We start from the raw sequence: 22002 nt of genomic DNA, 5'->3' as shown, positions 1-22002 counted from the left end.
TCATGTCCCAAAATATGTATTTTCCGAAAGAGAAAACATTATTGCTATTTTTTTATTCTTGAGAATATAAAAAGTAATACATTGTGGTTTACTCTATATACAATTATATATATGCCATGTTCGTCGCATTTAATTCGGCTTTTTTGTGGGACGAGATTAAATGGAACGTGGATACTCGTATCCTAATTGTGGTTTCAAATCTATTATTAATTTTGTTTTTAAATTAATAAATTATGTTTAATTGCACAATAGAATTTGATTCTTCTAAAATGGCTAGGTGTCCATTTTCTTCTACATTGCAATGCTGTTCTCCCTTTTATAATTTATCTCTTCTTTATCCTACTTGAGAGTTTCTTAACAATAGTATCATATAAAAAAAGCAAATGTGAAATTTTGGAGATGATCTTGAGAAGAATGATGTGGTTCACAATGAGATGGTGGATTTGGATTTGGTGGGAAACTTATGTGTTGTATGTATTTTGATGTTCTAGTCTGACGAGGAGGGGATACTTGCAAATACTCTGATGCTTAATTCAGTGGTAATTGAAAGTGATATTTATTTAGGAAAAGAATAGGGTATACCTAAATCTAGGACATTCATTTAGTCTTTATAGTAGGAATCTAGGGTTTTAGGTCTATGTAACATTCTCCTAAAACACATATAAGCAAGAAGACAAATGCTCAAAGGTCCTTCGTTGGTTTAACATAAAATCTATGCCTTCCCTCATTAGTGATTGACTATGGAGGAAGGATTTACTCTAGTTGATCAGTAATGTGGGAGATTTCCAACTTGGAACTGCTTCACGTGAAATGGAAGGGAGGGTATAATGGGTTATCTTCCTCATCTCCATGTGTGATGGTGCAAGTCGTTAAATATCATGCTTTTAAGCCTTTAGCTGAACCACATGTATGTGATTCATACCCTTAGGTAGATGTTGTATACATGGGAACCTCTTCCATCAGCATCAATTCAGAGGAGTCACAGGGTTATGCAATGCTAGCATAGATAGACATCCCTTATTGATTGGGTTATCACAATTCTATTTATTTTAGTCTGGATCTTGCTAGAGTTTCCTCATCCCTATTTCTCGAGTACATTGTTGTGTTGTGAGAAATGGGGTTCATCCTCAATTTCTCTAATTTTGAAGATATATTTGTTGATACCATATGGTATCAACGTCTCAAAAACACCTCAACTAATGGAAATTTATTTGCATCTTTGAATTAGTGTGTCGTTATTTGGATAAGGGAGAATCAAGTATGGTTTTCTTCTTCTTTTTTTCCCTTGCATAGGATTCCACTGAGTCTAACTACAACCTAATTTTTTAAAATAGTTCCTTAAAACCTTTAAATTTTTTACCGAGTGGCTTAAAAACTTTAAATTAGGTATTGGAAGTGACAGAGTAATGACACTCGAGTTTGTTGATCATTCTATGAAGTATCCTTATGAAAATGTAGTAGATAAACAAGTCAAGCTTAAATCATTCATCTTTCTGGTGGAATTTATTGTATTAGAAATACCAAAAAATGATGACATGTCATTAGTTATTGGTAAGTTGTTCTTGCTAACATGTAAGTGCGTGATTGATTAAGAAGATGGTACACTAACTCATTACAACAAATAATGTTTTTTATGACGAAGCTTTCACCTTAAACAATAGAAAACCGAGGTATAAAGTGAATGCGCGCTGCTTTTTGTTATTTAAAAAATATATATATATATATTATATATATATATATATATATATATATATATTATATATATATATATATATATATATATATATATATATATATATATATATATATTCCTTGGTTTTTCATAACATTGAGGTGAAAAACAACTCAGTACAAGCTTCGATTCCCAACTATCGCAGTTTATGATTTTATTTGTTTATAAGTCTAAATAAAATGTTCTAACCTTTTGGTTTTCTATTTAACCGAGGCATAAAATAATAAGATTTTACTATAAAAGCACTCGTTAAATAGACTTTACCCTAATCCTTAAGAATATAAAGTTGCCCCAAACACGCAAGCATCATTCTTTGGGATGGATTGCAAGACAGCAAAATCTTCAATGTTCTTCTATCTTGAACAAAATATTTTCTGCCCTTACAATCTATCTCACATAATGTTGTTGATGTTATCATTTTTTGTATTTTTGGAATAACCCTCTAGTTAAAGAAGAGAGCTCAACTTTTGAAGAGTACTCAGTTGATAAATTGCAAGTGCCAAAAATCATTCTTGTTTCAAAAAGATTTGTTTTAAAGGGTATGCAAAAAAAATTGGATATCACCGAAGATTTGTTGTAAACAATATATTTTAATATTCTGTGTAAACAATGTAATTTTAAAAAATTATTCACATCGATTTTATAATAAAACTGAGGTGTTTAATAATCATATTTTACTATAAAAACACTCGTTAAATAGATTTTACCCTAAGACTAACTTATATGTAATCGTCCCAAAGAGATATTCACCAAACGTTATTTTATCCTAGAGATTTGTTGGAAGAGTTTTGATGAATATCTGTTGGAAGAGATATTCACCACCATCCATTTGATCATGAGTTACTACTACAAATCTTTGGGATGGATTGCAAGTGTAGAAAACAAAAATTCTCATTGGGAAACAGATCTCTAGCATCTTGCATGAGACCTGGGCATGGAAAATAAAAATTCTCATTAGAAACAGATTTTAAAATGTATTTTTAATATTCTGCGTAAACAATGTAATTTTAAAAAAAAAAAATATCTTATTCACCTCGATTTTCTTCGTGGCCGATGGGATAGTGAAGCATTTTTTACTATATTCAACGCCCTTAAACAAATCTTTGTCGTCCATTTGATTTTTATCTACGCTCAAGAATCTGCCATTAGTGATCCGCGTGAAACCTAAGGGACATCTATTACAAAATCATGTTGAATATTAAAAATCCAACCTATATGGAACATGAAGCACTTGAAATTAGAGGGTTTATGAGGAAGGAGACTCCATAGAGATTAATTGTTTGGTTTTGCTATAATTACAAGGTAAGGGGATAAAAGACTTCTATATGGGTGTTTATCATGAAAGGGTAGAGAAGATATATCCTTACTCTCAAGGGATTGTGTAAATTCTGTTTTGATTTGTTGTTGTTGTGAATTAATCTGAAAAATTGATTATTGATTGTGTTATTATGTGATTTTTGTGATTGAATTTGTATGTGTATTATTTTGTTTATGAGTATCTGATTCTCTGCCATTATTATAAATTTGAAGCTTTGAACATGAACATGAATTTGATGAAAGTGATGAATGAATTGTGCGTTCAATTGTTATGATGAATGACTTGATATGTGTGTTGTAACATGTTTGATTGGGTTGATATTGTTATATGATGTTCAATTCATGTTATGTTGTATTTGAATGTGATAATGAAAGATGGGATTATGTATGAGGGAAAAGGTGAGTATATGGATCTTCATGGCCAAGCCCGGAAAAAGGATTTGCATACAAGATTTGTAACAATCAAGTCTTCATTTCTGAATTTCTTGCATTATAAAGTCCAAATATCGTTGGTCATAATATACATCTAAAATGTTCCTAGATATCGTTAAATAAAGAACTAAGAGCGGGAATTTGTGTATTAGTACGAAGACACGTTTTCACACTTTGTTTTTTGATACAATATCTAAGTACTTGTTAGCTTGAGATCCTCTGAAGACAGAAATCCCTTTAGAGGGATAATGAGAAAATAATGACTCATGTTATACATATAACTCGTGTGTTACAATTTTCTTCATGTTAAAAGTCTATTGGAATACTGCTTCCACGTATCTGATAGTCTTCTAACTGATATTTCATCCAAAGTAGTTGTGTGCAACAACTTGCTGTTGAGGTGTATTATGCTTCTACTATAGACAAAGCAATAATTGCTTGTCTATTACTAGCCCGGGATATTAGGCTTTCACCTATGAATTGACAGCTTTCACTAGCGGATTTCCTCTCAATTCTATCCACATCATAGTCAACATAACATAATCCAACTGGCTTATAATCTAGGGATTTTTTATAAAGCAACCCTAGATTGGTTGTTCCCTTCTAATACCTAAAGATTTTCTTAACAACTGTTAAGTGAGTCTTTCTAGTATCTGACTGAAATCTTGCACACAGACAATCACTAAATAAAATATATGGTCTAGAAGTTGTTAAATAAAGTTGAGAGTCAATCATACCTCTATACATCTTTTGACAGACCTTGGTGTTTCTTTCCTCTTTTCTTAGGTTGCAGGTTGGATGCATATGAGTGATCATGATCGTGCAATCACCAAGCTTGAACTTCTTTAGAAGCTCTTTTTTATATTTAGTTTAATGATCATAGACTCCCTCTTTGAATTTTAATTTGAATGTCAAGGAAGAACTTCAGCTCTCCCATCATACTCATTTCAATTTCAGCCTGTTTTATCTTTAAAAATTATTGGCAAAGAGAAGCATTAGTTAAACCAAATCTAATATCATCAACATAAACTTGGATAATTAAGACGTCCTTCTTAAGTGTCTTTCTGAAGTGTGTAGTGTCAACTTTCCCTTTATGAAATCCATTTTCTAACAGGAAATTACTCAGTCTCTCATACCAATCTCTAGGAGCTTATTTGAGTCCATATAGTGATTTCTTAAATTTGAGAACATAATATGGGTGGATTGAGTCCTCAAACCCAACTGTCTGTTTGACAACACTTCTTCATAAATGACTCTATTTATGAATTCACTCTTAACATCCATTTGATTTAAAATAATTTCATGATTAATAGCATAAGAGAGAAGTAACCTGATTGCCTCTAACCTTTTTGTTGGCTATAGCCTTGAGCTACAAGTCTAGCCTTATTTATTACCACTTCCCCTTGCTCATCGAACTTGTTTATGAATGCCCATTTTATTCCAATAATGTTCTTCTGCAAAGGTTTGGGTACCTTATCACATACATCATTTCTTTAAAGCTAATTCAACTCTTCTTGCATGGCCACAATCCAACCATCATCAGATAGTGCTTCATTAACAGAAGTAGGTTTAGTAATTGAGAGTAGTCCTAACATATAATTCTCTTCTCTGAAGGAAGACCTTGTCTTTATGGGATTATATTTGTTTCCAAGAATTAATTCTTCTGGATGAGAAGACTTGTACTTGAAGGTATTCTTGGATTGTGATGCATCTGAGGATCCATCTTGTGCTTCTTCAGATTCTTCAACATCTTGATGAGCTTATGAGGTTGGATCAACTTCTAGATCACCAACTTATGAAGTCCCGATAGCTTTTGAGCATCTAGCTTGTGATGGATTGCTAGCTTATGAACTTCCAGCTTATGGACCTCTAGTTCATGATGTGTCTTCAGATACACAGATTTCTGTAAATTTTTGAACTAACTCTTAAATTTTACTGTCAGGATCTTTATCGTCAAATTTAATGTGTATAGACTCTTCATCCATATTGATTTTTAGAGTTATACACCCTGTATGTCTTTGAGCATTCATAATATCCTAATAAGATACCCTTCTGAGCTTTGGCATCAAATTTCTTCAGATAGACTTAATTGATTAAGATGTATACATGTACATCTAAACCGATGAAAATAAGAAATGCTTGGCTTTCTTCCCTTGAACAACTCATATGAAGTCTTGTTTAGAATAAGTCTAATATAGATTCTATTCTGAACATAACATGTTGTGTTAACAACTTTTGCCCACAAATACTTAGGTAAGTTGTTTTCATGGATCATGGTTCTAGTTATTTCTTATAAAGATATATTCTTTCTCTCTACAACCCAATTTTGTTGTGGAGCTATTTCTTAAAAAGTTTAAATGAATTTTTTCAAATTCACCACCATGATCACTTCTTACCTTTAGAATTTTTGTTTCTTTTTCAGGTTATACTTGTATGCAGAAGATGTTGAACACATCATATGATTCATCCTTGGTTCTAAGGAATTTAACCTAAGCTCATTTGTTATAGTCATCAACAATGACTAGTCCATATTTATTCCCATTGATTGATGCAGTACTAACAAGACCAAAACAATCAATGTGAAACAGTTCCAAGGGTGTGGAGGTAGAGACAATGTTTTTAGTTTTGAACACTACTATAAATAATACATTTCATGACAAATCTTTCATCTCACCCAACCAAAAACTGAGGTAAAAGGTCAATGCACGCAATATTTTATTTAATTTTTAAATAAATATCACATACTCCCTCAGTTTCTAAATATAACCAAGGGGAAAAATGATTCAGGACATGCTTCGAATCTCAACATCAGTAGTTTATGTTTTTATTTCTTTAAAAGTGGTATTTTTCTTTTTATTTTATTTTTAATTTTAAAATTAATAATCTATTCCTTCGATTATATTTAATAACCGAGGGATTAGATTATCATATTTTACTAAAAAAATACTCGTTATTTAGATTTTACCCTAAACCTAACTTATATGTAGCCGCTCCAAAGTCTTACCCAACATTCTTTGGGATGAATTGCAAGACAGAAAAAATCTTCGATGTTCTTCAGTACTGAACAAAATATATTTTCTGCCCTTGCAATCTATCTCATATAATGATTTTGATGTTGTTGTTGTATTTTTGTAATAACTTTACTATGTTGTCAATTAAAAAAAATATTGAGAAATTTATTGTTTTCCTTAGTTGACAACATTGAGAAATTTATTCCTAAACATAATCATCCATGATCTCTTTCATGTGAAAGTATTTGCCATGAAAATATTTGCTTAAGATAATAAAATCTCTCTAGAATGGATTACAAGTATAGAAAATAAAATTTCTCTTAATTGGAACAAATAACTTATCAGATTATTGAAAAGACAGATTGTTCTCCAAGAACGCATTGTCAAACTCTTGATTTGTTTAAACAATTTATTTTAATATTCTGTGTAAACAATATAAATATGAAAAACAAGTTTTTTCCCCTCGATTTTTAATAGAAATCGAGAAGTATGTTGTATTTGTGTTTGAACATATTTTATTGTTTTTTATTTTAAAAAAACGCATTTTACCTTGATTTTGAGTAATTATTGAGGTAAAATATAAGCGTGTTTATTTAGTTTCTTCACCATCCTTACACAAATTTTTGTCGCTCATTTATTGAGTATCAACGCTCTAGACACTGCCATTAGTGATCCTCGTGAAACCTAAAACTCTCATTATAAAAGTATTATGAATATTAAAAATTGATAATGAAATGTTTGACATGAAAACTTTGAAACTTAACATGAAGACAAACACATTTGACATAAAAGCAGTGTTCCAATAGACTTTTAACATGAAGAAAATAACAACACACAAGTTATATGTACAATAAGAAGTATCTGTTACAAAAATTAGAAAGAGACACATTTTGGTTGGTTAAAAAAGTGTAAAAGAAAACAAAAAATAAGGTTTAAAAAGAATGGAAAAATGAAGAGAAAAAAATGAAAAAGTTATAAGGAAAAATGGCAGCAAAGGTTTGAACCCAGAACGTGGGGGCGGGAGGCATGATGCTTCAACCATTCCACATGATCCTATTGTTGATAACCATGTGCAACTATAAATATATATATAAAAATGCCTTGCAAAAATAGAAAGAACAAAAAATCACGAAAAATGCAGAAATGGGACTCGCATGGGTTCAAGCTTGGGTCATGGTGGTTAGGAGACCGAGGTCTCAACCACTCCATCATGACTAATTAGTTGTTAAGATAATGCATCTAAATATATATAAAAAACAATATGGTTAAAATGAAGAGAGAGAAAAACAAAGAACAAACAGCAGCAACTTCATGAACTTATTATAACTATTCACCTCCTTCTTCCCGAATGTAGAACTTTTGTTGTTGTCCTTTGACCGCTGTAATGACCGTCATAAGGTGAATTATGACAATGCCATAGTCTGCTTCTTGCTTCTTCTTTGGTAACACACCTCCTCAATAATTATTTGCTCCAATTTTTAACAAATAAGGCTCATCCCAAACATAAAACTTTGAATCACAAAGGAATTTCTTTTTTTGTTGCCAAGTCAAATCCTCGGGTAATCAACTGGTGGCCTTCTGATTAGCTAAATCTGCAAACCACGATCTTTCTTGTGTCATGAGTAACTTTTCATCAGGGAATTTCTCTACAACTTCGCTTTCCTTTTTGGTTATCTCTTCATTTACCAACCTAGACAAGTGATCTGCTACCAAATTTTGTGTGCCCTTTTTATCACGAATCTCAAGATCAAATTCTTGTAACAAGAGAATCCGTCTTATGAGTCTTTGCTTTGAGTCAAACTTAGTGAGCAAGTATTTATGGCTGTATGGTCAGTATAAACAATAAATTTTGAACCAATGAGATAAGATCTAAATCTTTCCAATGCAAACATTATAGCAAGCAATTCTTTTTCTGTAGTAGCATAATTAATTTGAGTCTCATTCAAAACCTTGCTCGCATAGTGTATAACATGAAATTTGTTTGTATTTCTCTGGCCAAGAACTGCACCTACCGCATAATGACTTGCATCACACGTTAGTTCAAAATTAAGTTTCCAATCAGGAGCAATGATTATGGGTGCAGTTATCATCTTTTCTTTTAAGTCCTCAAAAGAAATTAAACAAGCATAATTAAAATCAAAAAACTTATATTTATTAAGCAGATTGCTCACCGGTTTGGAAATTTTTGAGAAGTCTTTGATGAATTTTCGATAGAACCCTGCATGTCCCAAAAAGTTTATGATTCCTTTGACATTCAATGGTGGTGTAAGCCTTTCAATCACTTCAACATTCTCTTTATCAACTTCAATTCCTTTGGAAGAGATTTTGTGGCCAAGTACTATGTCTTCAGTGACCATAAAATTGGATTTCTCCCAATTTAGAACCATATTAATTTCCACACACCGTTTTAGAATGGTGTCCAAAAATTTCAAACATAAATCAAAAGAAAGAACGAAGGCAGAGAAGTCATCCATGAAGACTTCAATGCATTTTTCAATTAGATCAGAAAAGATGGCTTTCATGCATCATTGAAAAGTTGTCGGTGCATTACACAACCCAAAAGTCATCCTTTTATAAGAAAAAATGCCAAAAGGACATGTAAAAGTTATCTTCTCATGATCTTTCGGGTTGATGGTAATTTGATTGTATCTTGAATAACCATCCAAGAAAAAATAAAACTCTTGACCTGGAAATCTTTCAATCATTTGATCCATAAACGATAAAGCAAAATGATTTTTCTAGTGGCTTGATTAAGGCTTCAGTAATCTATGCACATTCTCCATCCCGCCACAGTTCTTGTCGGAATCAACTCATTCTTTTCATTAGTAATCACCATAATTCTTCCTTTCTTGGGTACCACTTGCACTAGACTCACCCAAGCACTATCTGAAATAGGATAAATCATGTCGGCCTCCAATAATTTCACTACTTCCTTTCTCACTATCTCTTTCATAGTAGGATTCAAATGACGTTGTGGTTGAGTTACTGGCTTGTAATCCTCTCCCATCATGAGTTTATGCATGCAATAGGCTAAAGCGCCCAACCCATTTCCTTTTTATTTTCCTTCAAAACTTGAATCAATTTATGTTCTTCCTTGTTGGACAATAAATTGTTGATAATGACAAGTTTGTGACCACCATCTTCAATAAACACATACTTTAAATATGAGGGTAGCATCTTCAGTTAAAGTTTAGAGTCATATTTCTTTGGTTTATCTTTCAATTCTTTAACTTTGGCTTCAAGAGGAGGAATTTTTTCTAATGACTCAAGTTCTCAAGTTCTCTTAAGAATTCTTCAATCTCTTTTTCTTCATCTTCATTAAGAACTTTAAGTGCATCAGTTAAGGCTTTCTTTAGAGGAGTGGATAAGTGCACTTGTCTTCTTACATCCATAATGGTTTCATCGGTGGCATCCATCCTGAAACAATCTCCTTCATCTCAAAACTTGAGTTGCACCATGTAATCATGCATTTCATAATGAAACGAGTCATATTCACATCATATAACATCACCAAATAGTTGCACCACATCAAATACATATCCACATATCACTTAATCATGTTAAATCATCTTAACATCAATTCATCATTAACTCATTCATTCACATCAATTAACCATTTGTTCGTCATTGATAACTAGTGTGTAACAAGTAAAACTATCAATTTTCACAATTTCCAGCACCCATCTAGCCTCCTAATACATTATTATGGTATAGTCATACGCGTTAGATTTCCAACGCTTCAAAATCGCACCTCATTTGCATTTACAGAACTAAAGTTATACCAAAAACAATTGGATAACATAATAAGATTAAGTTCAGTCATTTTTAAAAGTACAATAGCATCAATTGTTGACATATGTGTGCAATCGATTGACATCAATCCTAATTAAATTCTTCCTTTCCAATTTTTCACGTTTTGGCTCAGAGTAATCGATTGATTCAGAGAATCAATCGATTAACAAAATTCAAATTTTTAGGTTTTTCTAGTTTTACACGCACGCAATCGATTGGCACAGGATATCAATCGATTGACATCAGCCAAGATCCAAAAAAATCCCAATTTTCTCACATGAACTTCAGAAGGTCTAAGGTTGTTACCTTTAAATTTTCAACTTATGAAAATAGAAAGGTTCCAAATGATAAATTTTCTTGCAATGTGTGCATTTATAAACTAGACGGTTCTTTTTCTTATAATTTAAATTACCATATGCCCTATATATTTTGAATCTTAATCCATTATTATTTTAGGAATGTCTTTGACTTGATAGGATTAAGTCAATGTTTTCCTTTCCCTTGGTCAATTTACCTAGGGTTTCATGCAAGACAGTTACTTCCTTTTTCAAAGAGACGTTGGTCTCATAGGATTTACTAGAGTTTCTAATACAGATTATTTCTAATTTAAGCGGTTTATTTCTTTCTTAAAGAAACCCTAAATATTACTTAAGGTCTAAGTTGAACTTTTTAATCGTATCATTTTATTTAACCAACTTAGCACTAATGTTAAATAATTTATTATAGGATAGTTTATTTACCTCATGGTCATCTTCCTCGTATGATGATTTTAAGCAAACTTCATCTTCTTTGTTTAAAGAGGATTTTTTCAGGATTCTTCTCGAATTTGAATATTCTTTGTTTATGAATGCTTCTTCTCTTCTCCTTTCGAAAATTCCATTAGACGATACTTCTTCTTCACAACTTCTTACACATGAGGTTCCTTCATTTGATGTTGAATACTCCGAAGATCGTTCAACTACTGAGTTTTTTATTTCGAAGGAAGCCATGGGAGTTGTTTCATGAAGTTGATGATTCTTTAATGTTTGAGCTTGTGCCTTCATCTTTAAGTAATTGAACTATTTCGCTCAATTTCTTAATAATTTCTTCCTTCTTTGATTTTTCCTAAATTTTACAAACACTCTCATCTTTTGATTTAAGTATTGGATTGATTCTTAATTCTTAGATATTGATTTGTGACAAAAGTCCTAATATAATTTATAACAATTCTAAAATTTTAAGAACATTAATGGAAGAAACCTTCATATTCTTTGCCTCATATGTTCATCTCATTTTGTTTGATACTTGAAGAAACTTCATATATCATCTCAAGAGTATCCCATATTTTCTTGGAGGTTTTATAATTATAGATGTAAAGAAGTTTATTATCATCTAAAGTTATTACTAAAAAGTTCTTGGCCTTTAAAATGTATTCCAAATTTTCTCTTTTCTTCTATGGTCCAAAGAGAATCAGGTTTATCTCTTACTTCTCTATTTACTTAGAGAGTATGGATAAACGAATCGTTGATTATAGTTTCCCATAATTCAAAATAATACGTTGAATAAAGATTATAAATCTAGCTTTGTATATTTCAAACCTATCACCATTAAATAGTGGATGTGTGTTTAGGAAATAACTCTTGTTAAAAGATAGGTTGAAGTCATCTTCCTTCTGAGACTATTAGTCCTTAAATAGAAGTTAGGCTCAAATGACACTTGTTGGACATATGACTCCACACATTAGAGAGAAGGTAAAGTGTGAGTTTCATAAAAAAATGAGTTTGAAGAACTTTTATAAATATTTTCAGAGTTTAAAACCATTTTAAAATTGTTTTAGAAATTAGCAGCAAAAAGAATTAAGAAAAAATATGGAAAGTAAAGAGTTAAGGGATAAAGAGATAACACCTAGAACTATAGAGGTTCGGTCAAAAATAAAAGACAAAATCCTCTTCCGAGATTTATTCTTGAGAGTATCTAGTAAATCTTAAGATACTATAGTAGGTTGAACTGTCAAACCCCCTTATACAAGAAAAATGAAGTTTCTGGCTAACTTATAACTAAACAAAAACCAAGGAGAGGAGTGGTGAGATTTCAAACGACAAATTGAAGTGATGCATCTTCTTTCTAAACGGTAACTTGAAGTGGTTAGTCTTCAAGCTTTAAACTCAAATTTTATATTGTATGATCTAGAACCTAGGTGTGCTCTTAATCCATGCTTAACTCACGAAACGAACAGGGGTTTTGACGACCTAATCACTAACCAATGATGCTTTATAGCGGGCTTATCTCCAACCTTTGTAAGCTTTTAACTGGGCCTAGCTTACAAACTGAACTCGGTTTTTTTCCAGGATAACCATGAAGCAATGTGAGATTTTATATCGAACTGATCTCGAACCTTAGAAAGCTTTTAAACGGACTGATCTTTCGAACGAAATTGACTACCTAGTAACTAAATCCCTAAACCAAATATTTTAAAGGGTTTATCTTCGAACCCAAATAAATAATATCTAATTAGATAGATTATTCAACCTCGGTAAATATGTTCCTTAGTGAATTTACAATACTACACTTCCATAATTACAAAAATATCTCACTTGCAAAAGACCTTTCTCGAAAGCACTACGACTAAATTTCTATGTGATAGAAAGTGAGAAAACTTTTTTTAGAGAGATTTAGAAGTGATATATGTTAACTCACGATTATGGATGTGAAAATATAAAGAAATACCTTTATTTATAGGCTAGAGATTGATATAAAAAAAAGAAAAAAATTGTTGCCAAAATTAATGTGTCAATCGGTTGGCTCAATCAATTGGTTGGCATAAAATTAATCGTTTAGAATGTTTTAAAATGAAAGAAAAGATACATACTTATTACCATTCATTCATATAATCCCCAAACGTTTAGGGCACATTTTTGCACTAACCTAATCAATTGGGTATAAGTGAAAATCGATTGGCCATTATAAAAAATTCCCCATAACTTTTTTGACAGCTTCTAGTTTACCTGACACAACTTTAAGACATTTTTATAAATATTTTCTTAGAAGAAATAGGTTTTAAAAATTGTACATGTGTGTGTGTGTGTGTGTGTGTTTGCGTGTGTGTGTTTACGTGTGTGTGTTTGTGTGTCTGTGTTTGTGTGTGTGTGTATGTGTATTTGTGTGTGTGTGTATTTGTGTGTGTGTGTGTGTGTTTGTTTGTGTATGTGTGGGTGGGTGTGTGGATATGTGTGTGTGTGTGCGCGCGCGCGCGCGTGTGTGTGTGTGTGTGTGTGTGTGTGTGTGTGTGTGTGTGTGTATGTGTGTGTGTGTATGTGTGTGCGTGTGTGTGTGTGTGTGTCTGTTTGATTAGATGTATAACTTCATGAGAAAAACTTTATGCTTTTACAATATATTATTCACTCAGACATAGTAGGGCGAACTTTCACACACTTCAAGACTTGTCAGGTACTTCAATCTTATAGGCACTTGTTTGAGCTTTATTTGGTGATGAGGCTTGATTTGTAATGATCTTTAAACTCATTAAACAATGTTTAGTCTACTTTCATCTTTAACCATTTTATACTTGACTTTAGTTGTCATCATCAAAAACATATTCATCTTTAAGATATTTTCTTTGATCACTATCCTGCAAAATATGGTTCCACATAGATAGGGCTTACAATGAACCGAACTAACTCTAAAATCGTTCAATACTCAATTCAGTAATTAACTCATTGGATTTGTTTCATAAATCATATGAGTCAAACTTGGAATTTTTTACAAAAATAACCCAAGTTTTCAAGGAAATTCTCAAAATACCCTTGGTTTAAAAAAAATCCCAAACTACCCCACTTTTAGGAGGAGACACCAATTCAATTGGAGAATCCTCTTAAAAATTGAATGGAGGCGCCAATTGGATTGGCTAGGGCACATGCCCTAGCCAATTCAATTGGCACCCATGTGTATTACTTGAGAGGAGGCGCCAATTGGATTGACACCTCAATGTAAAATGCAATTTTTTTGGCTAAATGGTCTACGTCATACATAATTTTGAAATAAGACCAATTGATATTAATAAAATTTTCCGTTTACACAAAAAAGCCTAATGGTGATGACCGAGATCACCTAACCGACCTCCGGCCCCACATCCCCTAGCTACCCTAACCCGTGGCCCTAACCCACATTGATGATTCACTACTTGTGTTTGAGCATCTGAGAGGCCAGGAGCGTCACTACCAACTACAGGAGATGGCCTGTTGAGGTAGTTAGACAAGTTGACATAGTCTTCAGTATGCATCGAGGGTGTATCGTCGTAGCTGAGTTCATGACCCATGCCAGAGTAGTTGGGTTGTGGTTGACTCATTGGTGGGCGACCGGGACGGTTGAAGGGAGACATGGGTGTGAATAATGCGTCGAGGAAAGGTTGGAAAGGTTGTTGGGGTGTTTGGTATAGATAGGGTTGTTGGAGGTTTTGGTTTTGTGAGGTTTGGGCTTCTTGGCTATGGTAGGAGGAAGGGCGGTTGGTGTTGAATGATCGTTGGGTATTCTGGCTAAGGCGGCTTTGGTAGGGTGATATGGTGGGTGCGAAGCGATGTTGGGTCTCAAGATGATGGTCAATTTGTTGGTGGTGGTATAGGGTATGCTCTTGGTATTGGGGTTGAGTGTATGGCATGTTTTAGTTGTATGTTTATGTGTTGGTTGAACGAAACGTTTGGCGGACAGGGGGTTGTGTGTATCCGGTCTGACAATGTTGTTGGGGGTTTGATGTTGAGGTGTCAGGTGTGTAAGTTTGTTGGAGTGGGTCGCACAGGTACATATCCTCGACGATGAACTGAAAACCAACCGATTTGTACCAAGCCATATAAGTACGACTTGGTTTTTCTTCATTTGGAATGACCACGTCAGTTAAGATATGGTCATGGCGGTGCTTCCGTTTACGACACTTCGATCTTGCGAAGCTTTGCCATGGATTAAAGTTTCATTGGTCGTTAACTTTGCGCATATGCCATTCTCCTAGGCTTGCTGGGGGATCTGGGATGTTTTGGGGCATATCGAACTGCAACTTCACACGATCATTATTATGCATCTCCACAGTTGTAAATTGTATTATCAGTGTGCATGCAGTCCATACGGCCGCGTCTTCAGCGTTGACCTCATGGTCATGGTCCAAATTAAGGTATGGACGCCAAATGAACTGAAATGTGAAAGAAAATAGGATTATAATCTAGGTAGAAGAAGTTAACAAATTATAACGAAATAATGAGGTTATTATACTTACGTTTGTCGGTCGAAGGTGATCCAATAGATTGCGATACTGAGTAATACAATGTCTAGGACATTTGTTATAACTCATACCACGTGTAGACCATCTACACCAAAAAGGTAAAAGTATTAGTTAGAGATAATAATCTTTAAAGAAGTAAGTAAATATATAGCAATTTAAACAACTTACTTTTGTGCATACGGGAAAGTGAAAGGGTTGTTGTTGACGGGTGCTAGGGACGGTAGTCTTGACCAACCTCATGCTTGGAGCAAAACAGCACATCCAGAAAATGTAGATGCGTCTTTGTGTGAGTTTTTGCACAAGGAGCCATAGAGATAGGCTAGACAAGCAGATCCCCAACTGTAACTTCCTATTCTATCTACATGTCTAAGTAAAGGTAAATACATAATATGCATGCTAGAACCACTACCTTCGGGAAATAAAAAAGAACAAATTAAAAGCATAATGTAACACCTAGTTTTTATTATTCGAGCATCTTCGGTAGAATGCTCATCTAAGTATAAACTGTTATAGTATGACTTAAGGCGTGAAAGGAGTATATCTTGACCTCTTGAGTTATCATCTAACAAATCAGTCTCCAAGAGGTCCATGCAAATTGAATTTGCATAGTTGGTTTTATTATTAACAGCCTTACCTTCAATGGGCAGTCCCAAAAGCATGTAGACGTCTTCTAACGTCACGGTACACTCACCGGTTGGGAACTAAAATGTGTGTGTCTCTGGACGCCATCTTTCACATAAAGCAAGAATTAATTTGTTATCGACCAACCAAGATAAAATCTTGCTTATATGACCAAAATCGGCGAGTTCAACATAAGGTTGAATCATCGGGTCCATATGCACATATTCATGGACCCGAATCCGGAACCTTGTAACATCCTATAAAAGAAAGAACAAAAAACTTTACTAAGTTGGTATGTTATTAAAAGGGACTCTATTAAAACTTTACTAAGTTGCTATGTTTTCAACCGTTCCTCTATGTGATTCGCCCATTGTGAGGATAGACATTTTGTTGGGGATGAAAGCGGTTGGTGCAGATGAAACTACAAGAAGTTGTTGCAGATGAAATTGTAGAATAAGTATTGTAGAAGAAGTATTGAGTGATGGTGTGGAAGAAGTGTTGATGGTATAGATGTATTTATAGGCAAATGGCTTAGAGCATGAAAAGTTATGTTTGTATGTGGTCTCCAATTGAATTGGCGCCCATGTGCATTTTGTACATGGTGTCTCCATTCAAATTGGAGCCTCCATAGGGACATGCATGACACACCTAGGTCTGATTGCTTGGTTTCGAGGTTTGCATGCATGCAAGACAAGGTGTCGCCAAATGGATTGTCGCCCATGTGCAAGGAATGAATGGGGACGCCAATTCAATTGGAGTGTGTGTCTGCATATCAGACACGTGGCCGCCCTCTCTCTTGCATGTTGAACATGTCACTTCTTAGTAGCTTGCATGGTTGACACATCATTTCGGAGTAGCTTGCATGTGCGACACATCACTTCGAACTAGCTTGCATGTGAGACACATCACTCACCTATTTAAGTGTCTTACTATCAACATCCAAGACTCAACCCACATTCATCTGCAGCAAAAAAATAGTTTTCATATGCACAATATCATTTTCACCAAAATACAGTGTCAACGTTCACTGCAATGGTGAAACATACGAGTCTGAGTTATATGGTTTTTGTTTTCGAAACACCGATACCATTAGACTTACAATCAAGAGAAATGCAGCCTTCTTTCATTTGAAAAAAAGAATACAATCCTGTATATGATCGGGTATTGTGTCAAAGATCACGTATCAAAATCCAATATTTTTTTAGAATAGTCAATGCAAGTTTTTCCCGATTAAGGTACGGGACGATGAAGATGTTGAATGCATGTTTGTTAGTCATGAACATTCAGACTGCAACTGTATTAAGTTGTATATTACTCTTCAACCATGTATACCATCTCAGCAGTCTCAAATAACCAATCAGGATGAATCTGGTAAGTTTGATCCACAATGGTCAGATGACGTCAACCCAGAAGCAGAAGCAAAAGTGGACATCGTTGATGAAGAAGAAGAGGATACCGAGATACAGGTTGATCACATGCTGAATAACAACATTGAAGATGATGATCAACCACCGACAATACCTCCTAGTCATGTCTAAAATCCGCCTCAACATATGACAAAGATGGATTTGCATGACGATGAAACATCCAACAGTGTTTTCTATAACCCATATCCCCGATCAGAAGGCGAATTAAAGGTGGGAGACATGTTTCGTACCAAAGAAGAATGTGTGCGAGCTATCAAAAAATTCCACATGAACAACTCTGCTGATTTCACAGTAAAACGCATTGATTCGAGAAGGTATGTCATCGAATGTCGTAAGATCCTTTGTAAGTTTCGATTGGTTGCGTCTTACAAAAAAAATGACTATTGGGAGATCGCTTCAATAGACCCACCTCACAGTTGCATTGCAACTAACGTTGAACAAGATCACTGTAAACTAAGTGCTGCATTGATATGTCAAGACATTCTTCCGTTGGTTAATAAAGACCCATCAGTGAAGGTGAGTATAATTATATCTCATATCAGAACAATATATAATTATACTCCATCTTACAAGAAAGTCTGGATTGCAAGGACAAAGGTTGTTGAACAGGTATTCAGCAACTAGGAGGATTCATACAAAGAATTCCCATGGTTTTTATGGGCACTAAAAACATATGTCCCAAGAACTGTGACAATTATGGAGACATTGCTTGCAATGATGTCAGACGGAACTTGTGTTACAAGTAATAGAATCTTTCACCGTCTCTTTTGGGCGTTTCACCCATGCATCAAAGGCTTCGTATTCTGCAAACCTATTATTCAAATTGATGGCACTTGGTTATACGGAAAATACAAGGGTAATTTACTTATGGCGGTTGCACAAGACGGAAACAACAATGTCTTTCCCATTACCTTTGCTCTGGTTGAAGGTGAAACGACAGGTGGATGGGGTTTCTTTCTTCGACATCTCAGAACGCATGTGGCTCCACAAGCCAATCTCTGTTTGATTTCTGATAGACATGCTTCCATTGAGAGTGCCTACAACAACCATGACAATGGATGACATGATCCTCCTTCTACCCATGTCTATTGCATTAGACATATTGCACAAAACTTCATGCGTGCAATAAAAGATAAGAATCTTCGCAAGAAGGTGGTGGATGTTGGGTATGCTCTAACTCAGCCGACATTTCAATATTATCGTGATGAAATTAGACTGTCTAATGAAGACGCAGGGAGATGGCTAAATAACATACCAGTAGAGCAGTGGACAAGGGAATTTGACAGAGGTTGTCGATGGGGCTACATGACAACAAACCTTGTGGAATGCATGAACGGGGTATTCAAAGGAATTAGAAATCTGCCAACAACCGCCTTGGTAAGATCGACCTATTATAGGTTGGCTTCTATGTTCACAACCAGAGGTGAAAGATGGAGTGCGGTGTTAATGTCTGGGCAAGTATTCAGTGAGTGTTACATGAAATTCATGAAAGAGGGGAGCATCAAAGCTAGCACACACGCTGTAACAGTCTTTGACCGTCACAGGCAAAATTTCAGCGTCTAGGAAACAATGGACCACAACGAGGGGAGACCAAATTTAGTCTGTGCTGTTAGACTAAACATAAGTTGGTGTGACTGTGGAAAATTTCAGGTCTTCCGCATTCCTTGCTCCCATGTCATTGCAGCATGCACATATACTCGTCAAGATGCTTACAGCCATTTATTTGATGTGTACAAGGCTGTCACCGTCATGAATGTATATAATAAAAGTTTCTCGGTACTACCAATGGAGGAATATTGGCTTCCATATGAAGGTGATATAGTTTGGCACAATGCCGAGATGCATAGAAAGAAAAAAGGAAGGTCAAACAGCACACGTATCAGGACAGAAATTGATTCGACAGATAAAATGATAAGATTATGTAGTATGTGTCGTCAACCAGGACACAACAAGAATAATTGTCCCAATCGAGGAGCATCATCTGGGTCATAAGCTTTTTGTAACATTGTATTTTTGTAACCTTCAATCATTATATATCATAAAGTTTTTGTTATAACGAGGTTCACAACAAACATCAATACAAAATAAGCTAATTGGAAACAGAAATATTTCTAATTGATTACAACAATCAAATTGATGTCATCTAGACCAAACATCATTTTCTTAGCATCCTTATCAGTCTTCATTCGCACCCAACCAAAGATACTGTCGAGTCTCTCAATACTTCTAATTTTTTCTCCTTCTGGTATTTTCCCATCTAACCAACGAATCAGTTCCCTCTTCAGTTTCTCGAACGTAGTGATGTTCCAGAAGAGCACCAAACATGAGTGCCAAATGATTAAATGAGATGTGGAACAATGACTCACACAACACATCTATTTATAACAAAAAAATGCATTTTACACTGAGGCGTCAATCCAATTGGCGCCTCCTCTCAAGTAATACACAGGGGCATCAATTGGATTGGCTAGGACACATGCCCTAGCCAATCCAATCGACGCCTCCATTCAATTTTTAAGAGGAGTCGTCAATTGAATTGGCGCCTCCTCCTAAAAGTGGGGTAGTTTGGGATTTTTTTTTTGAAACCATGAGTATTTTGGAAATTTCCTTAAAAAATTGAGTTATTTTTATAAAAAATTCTCAAACTTAAGCTCAAAATCAAATTCGTGGAATAAACGAGTTGAACTTGAGTTGTGTATAGTTCAACTCATTTGGTTCAAGACTAATCTTAATTAATTTATATAATTTTTTTATGTATAAACAAATTAGATGTGAGAGTGAGAATAAATATGTTTGAGATGATACTGAACACAACGTAAATATTCAACCATATTTTTACCCACAAATATAATTTTAAAATAAAATAAATATCGTGTAAAAACTAAAATTGATAATTATAAGTCTGATATCAAAACATAAATTTTTTGTTTGGCCAAATAATTTAATGGTTAAAATTTCATTATTTAAATATGAATATAGTATCGCAAGTCAAATTCCTACTAAGTTGGTTTATCGTGACATTTCCAACAAATTTTAATTAAATATTTACATTGCATAAGCAAATAGCATACTATTTTAAACAACTTTTAAAAAAAATATTATTTCCTGAGCTATACTTGTCCAAAAGAGTATTCTATATCATTTAAAAATGATAAAAATATATATACCTATATTGTTTATACAAAATCTAAATTCAAACATCTAAGATAGTTAAATAGATTTTACAAGCTTAAGATATGATATTGTATTTTTTCTTTCATATTACCTATTTTTGGTGATAATATATTAAATTATAAATATTATTTTGAGATGAAACTTGTTTTATATAAAAGTTAAAGATGTTGTATATAATTCTTATAAATAGAATAAAGATAAATAAAATTATTTTAATTATTATATCATTAATAAAAATTGACTATTTAGTTGAGTTTAACAGTTGAAAATTTAACATTTTAGTATCTCCTTAATTTTATAAATAAATAACATTGAAAAGTTTTGAGACATTTTCTTTACAAAAAAAATATCAATTAAACCTAAAACAAAATCATAATGATTTTAAATCGAATTTTAAATTAAACTAATTATTATTGATTCTAACTCAGATGAACCAAATTCGATTTAATTCGAGCCATTATCTGCCTTAGTTGTGGGGTTGGGATGTGAAATAGGGTCACATGAGAAGGGTGGGCATGGACATGGATCTTGGTGAAGTGAAGTTCATTCCCCCTCACTTTTGATTTTACTGTGTGCACTATCCCCTCAGCATGGGTCACTATCTCTTTCTAGATCTCTAAAAATTAAATGTAAACATGTCTGCTTTGATACTTCTGCTCACAGATTATAATTATGCTGCCAATATTAGCATGGCTCACCTGTCAATTAGTTCCAATTTGTCTTATTAGCAAGGTTCACCTATAACTATTATCTTCTCTTCGAATAAATTTATAAAACAAAAAAAAAACAATAGATAAATATAGGTAAAATTGCGCACCATTTCATAACTCTCCTTTGGCTTGCAATCACATGAGCGTTTCATTTGACAAGTGGGTATTTTGTTTCTTGTGTGAATTTCATTTGACAAGTGGGTATTTTGTTTGTTGTGTGAATTTTTTGTCCAAAAATAAAATTAAACTTCTTTGTAGAGTAGTCTCTTATAATGATGGCTCAAGTCGTTAGAACGAGGAACCACGGTAGTGGTGAATTTCTAATTTGAAAAGTGAAATAGAGAGAATGAGATATAGTGCTTATAAGTTATATGTGGTGATCTATTATTAGTTTTATATATATATATATATATATATATATATATATATATATATATATATATATATATATATATATATATATATATATATATATATAAAAGTAACAAATAAAAAATTAGAAGATTATAATTGTAATTTGTTAAAGACAGAGTACAATTTT

This window comes from Lathyrus oleraceus, chromosome 4 (assembly GCF_024323335.1).
Source record: "Lathyrus oleraceus cultivar Zhongwan6 chromosome 4, CAAS_Psat_ZW6_1.0, whole genome shotgun sequence".
Taxonomy (NCBI): Eukaryota; Viridiplantae; Streptophyta; class Magnoliopsida; order Fabales; family Fabaceae; genus Lathyrus; species Lathyrus oleraceus.
The sequence above is the reverse complement of the archived record's forward strand: the minus strand, read 5'-3'. Positions refer to the sequence as shown.